This window comes from Lutra lutra, chromosome 1 (assembly GCF_902655055.1).
Source record: "Lutra lutra chromosome 1, mLutLut1.2, whole genome shotgun sequence".
In the NCBI taxonomy this organism is placed as follows: domain Eukaryota; kingdom Metazoa; phylum Chordata; class Mammalia; order Carnivora; family Mustelidae; genus Lutra; species Lutra lutra.
Genome location: NC_062278.1, coordinates 159,063,528 through 159,070,532, shown reverse-complemented (window position 1 = coordinate 159,070,532; position 7,005 = coordinate 159,063,528). Strand labels below are relative to the sequence as shown.

Below are 7,005 nucleotides of genomic sequence, written 5' to 3'. Positions count from 1 at the left end.
AATAAAGGGGGATTCTATAAAAGAAGAAAGTCCCCAAGAGTAACATAGACCAGAAATTTACAGAGACAATCAATAGAAATAGGGGCTTTACAAGAAATTTGATGGCACTAAATTCATATCTTTCAGTAGTTACTCTCAACATGAATGGCCTAAATGCTCCCATGAAATAACACAGGATTGCAGATTGGATACAAAGACAGGACGCATCCATATGCAATCTACAAGACAGACATTTGGAACCTAAGGACGCCTCCAGATTGAAAGTGAGGGGATGAAGAACCATTTATTATGTCAACAGACTTCAAAAGAAAGCTGGGGTAGCAATTTTCATATCAGACAAATTAGATTTTAAACCAAAGATTGTAGTAAGAGATGTAGAAGGACACTATATCATACTTAAAGGGTCTATCCAACAAGAAAATCTAATAATTGTAAATATCTATACCCCCAACATGGGAGCAACCAACTCTATAAGCCAGATGTTAACCAAAATTAAGAATCATACACTAATAGTAGGAGATCTTAACACTCCAGTCTCACCAATGGAGAGATCATCTGAGCAGAAGATCAACAAAGAAACAAAAGCTTTGAATGACACATTGAACCAGATAGACTTTGTAGATATATACAGAACATTCCACCCTAAAACAACAGAATACTCATTCTTCTCGAATGCACACAGAACCTTCTCCAGAGTAGACCACATACTAGGTCTCAGTTGAGACCTGATACCAAAAGACTGAGATTATTCTCTCCATGTTATCAAACCACAGTGCCTTGAAACTGGAACTTGATCACAAGAAAAAAATTGGAAGGAATTCAAACATATGGAAGAGCATCTTACTAAAGAATGATTGGGTCAACCAGGAAATTAAGGAAGAACTTAAGCAATTCATGGAAACTGATGAGAATGAAAACACATCAATCAAAAACCAATGGGTTATATCAAAGGCAGTACTTTCAGGGACATGACAGGATACAAAATCAAAACCACAATGAGATACCACCTTACACAAGTTAGAATGGCAAAAATTAACAAGACAGGAAGCAGCAAATGTTGGCAAGGATGTGGAGAAAGGGGAACTGTCTTACACTGTTGGTGGGAATGTAAGCTGGTACAGCCACTTGGGAAAACAGTATGGAGGTTCCTCAAGACATTAAAAATAGAGCTACCCTATGACCCAGCAATTACACTATGAAGTATTTACCCCAAAGATAACAGATGCAGTGAAAAGAAGGGGCACATGCACTCCAGTATTCATAGCAGCAATGTCCACAATAACCAAACTGTGGAAGGAGTCCAGAGGTCCTTCAACAGATGAATGGATAAAAAGATGTGGTTCATATAAACAATGGAATATTACTCAGCCATCAAAAAGAATGAATACCTACAATTTGCATCAACTTGGATGGAACTAAAGGGGATTATACTAAGTGAAATAAGTCAAGCAGAGAAAGACAATTATCATGTGGTTTCACTTATATGTGTAATATAAGAAATAATGCAGAGAACCATTGGGGAATTGATGGAAAATTGAAGGGGGAGAAATCAGAGAGGGAGACAAGCCATGAGATACTATGGACTCCAGGAAACAAACTGAGGGTTTCAGAGGGGAGGAGGGATGGGGAGATGGGTGTGCCTGGTGATGGGTATTAAGGGCAGTTGTGATGAACACTGGGTGTTATACACAGCTAATGAATCATTGAACACTACATCAAAAACAAATGATGTACTATATAGTGGTTAACTGAACATATTTAAAAAAAATGAAAAAAAAAATCTGCTGCTGAACTCTTGTGCAGGCTTCTCCAGCCTAAAAAAAGTTGATGTTAGTGGAGCCTGGCTGGCTTGGTGGGAAAAACATGCAACTCGATCTTGGGGTTGTGAGTTCAAGCCCCACCTTGGGTGTAGAGATTAATTAAAAATAAAATCTTAGGGAAAAAATGTCTTTTGAGTTACTTTCCCCTTATGATTAGTGATACTGATCTTTCATGTGTTTATTGCCCATTTGTGTATCTTCTTTGGAGAAAGGTCTACTCAAGTCTTTTGCTCATTTTTTAATTAGGTTTTTTTGGTTGTTGTTTGTTGTTGAATTATAGGAGTTCTCACTCTCTTTTTAAGTAGTCCTGAAGTTATTTTTTTTTATTCACTTATTTAATACCTATTATGCCATGAATTCATAGGAGATGGGCTTCAATAGCTCAGGCTCTTTTCCATTGGTTCTTACCAAATGTTCATCACTGGGTGGGGCAGACTGGCACTTCAGTTGAACCCAAGTACCTTTCTCACTTTGGCTTCCTTCTTTTTTGGATCATTTTCCTTCACACACTTCAGGAAGCTATCTTGGCTCTTAGAGTGCTTAATATGCTTAACACATACATTATTTCTCTTGGCAAGAATCTTGCTCTTAACCTGTTTACAACAATGCCAATAGCATGCTGAGTGACACTGTAGACTCTTCCAGTTTTGCTATGATGACATTTGTGGGACATTCCTTTTTGAATGGTGCCTATTCCCGTGATGTTTGCAATATCACTTTTATTGTAGATACACATGTATGTGGCCAAAGCAACAACTCCATGTTTTCTAAAAGGCCTAGGGAATGTAGAGTGGGTACATCTCCTCTTTCCCTTTGTGTTGATCATTTCAGCAAATTACTCTAAGATGGCATGTTCCACCAAAAGACTGTAGGAGTTCTTTATATATTCTGGATATCAACACATTGTCAGATATATGATTTGCAAATGTTTTCTCTCATTCCATGGGTTGTCTTTTGAGTTGTTTTCTTTGATGCACAGAAGTTTTAAATTTTGATGTAGTCCAACTTGTCTACTTTTCCTTTGTTGCCTGTGCTATTTGGTGTCTTAGTCAAGAAATCCTTACCAAATTCAATGTCATGAAGATTTCCCACCTTGTTTTTTTCTACTTTAAGGTTGCCTTTCCCCCCCTAATATTTAAATGCTTAGTGATATTAGTCATTTTTTTCTTTGTTCTTTGTTAATAATTTTCGTATTTTTTTCCTGGTCAATGTTTCACTTCCTATTTTTAAAGATTTTATTTATTTGTCAGAGAGAGAGGGAGAGAGAGCGAGCACAGGCAGACAGAAAGGCAGGCAGAGGCAGAGGGAGAAGCAGGCTCCCCGCCGAGCAAGGAGTCCGATGTGGGACTCGATCCCAGGACGTTAGGATCATGACCTGAGCCGAAGGCAGCTGCTTAACCAACTGAGCCACTCAGGCATCCCTCACTTCTTATTTTTTAAAATTTATGTCTTCTTTTTATTTTTACATGGTCTTTTAATATAAGTCAATGTTTATTCTTTTTTTATTAGGTCATCTTTGATAAGACAAATTATGGATCTATTTTTTCTATTAGGTTTGGGTGAGGAAGGATCTTATGATATAGGGTTGTATGCACCTGAGAATGGATAAGTTATTCTAGCTTTTAGTTATCCCGACAAACTAACTAATGCATGGTTGTTCACAATCGAGAGTTTATCTTCTATCTGTATTGGTCACAGTCTTCTTCCTGCAGAGTCCTGTGTTTCCTCATTGAACTCATTTCTTGTGTAACACTTGGTGCTAAATAGGTCCTAGAAAACTTCCTCTGATAGCTCATTGATCCTCCTATGTTGCTCTAAGTGAGAAACTGTTTTTCTCTCTGGAGGCACCATCTTTTTTGGACAACTGTGCTCTGTCAGTTTTGTCCAAGGTCTGTACCTGTTTATGTCCCTGTGAAGTTCTTCACTAGATTTGACAGCTCCTTCTCTTTTAGCATGGTTCAGAGTTTCAAAAAGCTATTCTAGTTTGTTGAAGGTGGAATTTGGGTTTCTGTTTCTCCAACTCTTTGATGTTATGGTGACTTGTAGGGAAAATGAGGCAGGAGTCCAGGTAGTTGTATTCTCTTCCACTCTCTTTTTCCTTTCTTTTTTTTGAACAGCTTAATGGCCTCTCACTTTCCTAAAATATAGAATAGAGTACTGGGAGAGCAAAAACTACATGGAAGTTATGGAACAAAATGGTTACATAGTGGACTTCTGACTCTGTAACTTACTAGCTATGTGATCCTGGGCAAGTAATTTAACTTTTCTGTGACTTAGTTTACTTCATTTGTAAAATGGTAGTAGTAGTGATAGTCAAAGTGTTAAAGACACCCATTCTATGAGAGGCACTGTTCTGTCATTGTTGCATGTATTAACTCATGTAAGTCTCACCTGTTGTCATCATTTCCACTTTATAGATGAGGAAACTGAAGCAAACTGAAGGTTATTAAATAGAGCTGAGCTTTAAACCTAGGCCACTTTGTTCCAGAACCTATGCTTGTCCATTACACACTAATCCCTCTGGTGTTCAGTACTTATCTCATGAGGTTGTTGAGAGGATTAAAATGATAATGTACATGAAGTACTAAGAACAGTGCACATGGAAAGTAAGAACCCTCTTCTTTTCCTCTCTACCCCTTACCTTCTTAATTCTCTTCTTCCTCCGTCTTCCTGTATTCATACCCTTTAGTGATATGGTAGGAGAAAATGATGGTTTGACATTTTGTTTGACAAAAATGTCCCAAATAGCCCAAGCATTTGAAAATACTTTTTTTCTTCTGAAGAAAAGTTTAAAATACTGACTTTTATATTAGAAATAAATGAGAAAATGACAAGGAAGCTTTATCTTTTAGTCTTTGGGCCGGTTTTCAAAAATATCTCGATGTCTTCAGGAGCTGTAGATGAGGTAGAAAGGAAGGAACCTATCACCAATGACTTTGGGAAACAGCCACTTAACCTCTCTGAGGCACTGGGACATGATGTCCTGACCCAGTGGGTAAGTGAAAGGTAGAAGGTGAAGTGATGATGTTGGGTGTCCTGGTTATCCTCTGCAAGGGTGAGAACTGTCTGCTTACCTCATCCTGGTTTCTGCTTCTGGATTTCAAATATTAGAATAGGTCATAAAGTGGAGAGTTGTGACCAATGTTTATAAGTCATCCTTCCCATTCTTCATTTTTTTCTCCATGTGTTTGCTTCACTCTGCAGGTTTTTTCTTAGAGGAGAGGGGGGGCGCAGCCTAGAAAATGGACTCATTGGTCTGCTTCTGTATTAACTTCCCTTTTAAACATGGGGAAAGATAGGAAGAGATGGGGAGGAAAGAATGGATGAGTAGAGAGTTGATAGATGGATAGATGGAAGGAGGGAAAGAGGGAAACCACCTAGTGGCTAAACTCTAATTCCACATTTCTGGCTGGAGAATCTGGTTGGTTTGGCTTTGTTCAGGTGTCCACATAGGTACAATTAAAGGTTGCTAGGTTGATGACATACTTGCTGAGTATGTCTGAAAGGACATACTTCCTTCTGAAAAGGAAGACTTGGACAAAGGAGAAAATGATTGGTGGAGAGAATGATTGCTATCTCTTGGCCACTAGATTGCCACATCAGGCCCCAATCTGGCAACTGATACCTTTATGTGGCAATGAACTCTGAACTCGAGTCTCAGAGCCTGCTGAAACCAGCATCTATCATCCTGCCTATAGTTCCCCACTCAGTCCCTCAGCCTTCCTACCTACTGGCCTGAATTTTCAGTGTTTAGTCCATTTGCTCCCAGACCCTTAGTTCCTTTTAGTTGTCTGATATAGACAGTTTGCTTTGAAAATTGGTTTCTCTTGTTGATTCTTGTGCATTCTTTAAAACAGAGGCTTGCATGGTGTGTTGACTTTGTCTTATCTCTGCCAGTTGATTTTTCCCTGAGTGCCTTGCCCTAGCAGAAGGGCACCCTGTATCAAACTTCAGCCAAAGCCACTCAAAAACCCTGTTCTGGAAGCAGAGATGGGGCAATAGTCCTCCCTACCCCTCTCCAATAGTCCTATTCACCTCTCTCCAAATCATGCCAATCTATTTTAAAGAGGGAACTGAAAATCTCAGGGGACATTTCATCCCTAAAAATTTCTCCAAGGAAAGTTTAAAGATGAGCTGTTGTTTAGAGATCAATGAAAACGAGATGGAATTTAAATATTAAGAAGAAAGCTCTTGCCTTCAGGTAAAGCTGACATTTGCATAATAATGAGAATCACTCGCCAGATGGAATTGAAAATCTGACTGGAATCTCAAATCCTGGTGAAGGAAGATTCATTTACCTGAAATGGCAATGGGAAATATGCTAATCAGAGGTTCACTGCTGTCCATCACGTTCAACAGATTCTGAGACAAAGAAGGAGAGAGTTCACAAGTAGGAGGTGATACAACTTGACATTAAACTTAATTTGGTTTGTTTTCCCATCAGCCCCTGACAGATGTGTGATTGTGGAAGTCTTCAAAGGGGGGTAGGGGGACGACTCCCTTCTGTCAGAACTGTCATTACCGCTGCTGTCATTGTCATTACTGTTATTGTGTTGGAAACAACAGGAGGGAGGGAAAGGAAATCTGGAGTATGACCTAAATCATTATTGAGAAATAATGGGAACACCTAAAAAGAAAAGTCAAAGAAAGAAATAAGAACTTCAAATAAAATATTTTTGTGTCTTGATGATTAACACAGGAGAGAATTAGTATCTGGGTGATTGAATCAGTCATTTAGAAGATATCTTACCTTAGACATTGAATTTCCTAAGGAAAATAAGATTATATTAGCCTGACCCAAACTTGCACCTGAATTCTTTTACTTTGAGGCAACAGAAGTTGTTCTGGGAGAAAATGGAGGCAAGTTGTAGTAGGCGAAATTCTAAGATAGCTCTTATGATCTCCCTAGCCCTATATGATTTCTTCCTTTTGAATGTGGGCAGGACTTGTGTCTCGCTTCTAATGGGATCACTCCCATGATTGTGCTACTTTATATGGTAAAGGTAAAGGGATTTTAAAGAGGTAATTAAGGTCCATCATTTCATTGAATTTATCATAGGGGTGGTTTTTGTAGGTGTGCCTGACTTAACTGGATGGGCCTCTCAAAAGAGAGCTTAGGCCTTCTTTGAAGTCAGAGATGCCAAGCAACAGAGATTCTCTTTCTCCATTTCTGGCTTTGAAGAAA

At 38.8% G+C, this 7,005-nt stretch overlaps 1 pseudogene; it reads right to left on the bottom strand.

The window, feature by feature from the left end:
• Window positions 1-2,165: 2,165 nt before the first annotated feature.
• On the bottom strand, window positions 2,166-2,649 carry LOC125086848 (60S ribosomal protein L21-like; annotated as a pseudogene).
• Between the last annotated feature and the right edge of the window lie 4,356 nt (window positions 2,650-7,005).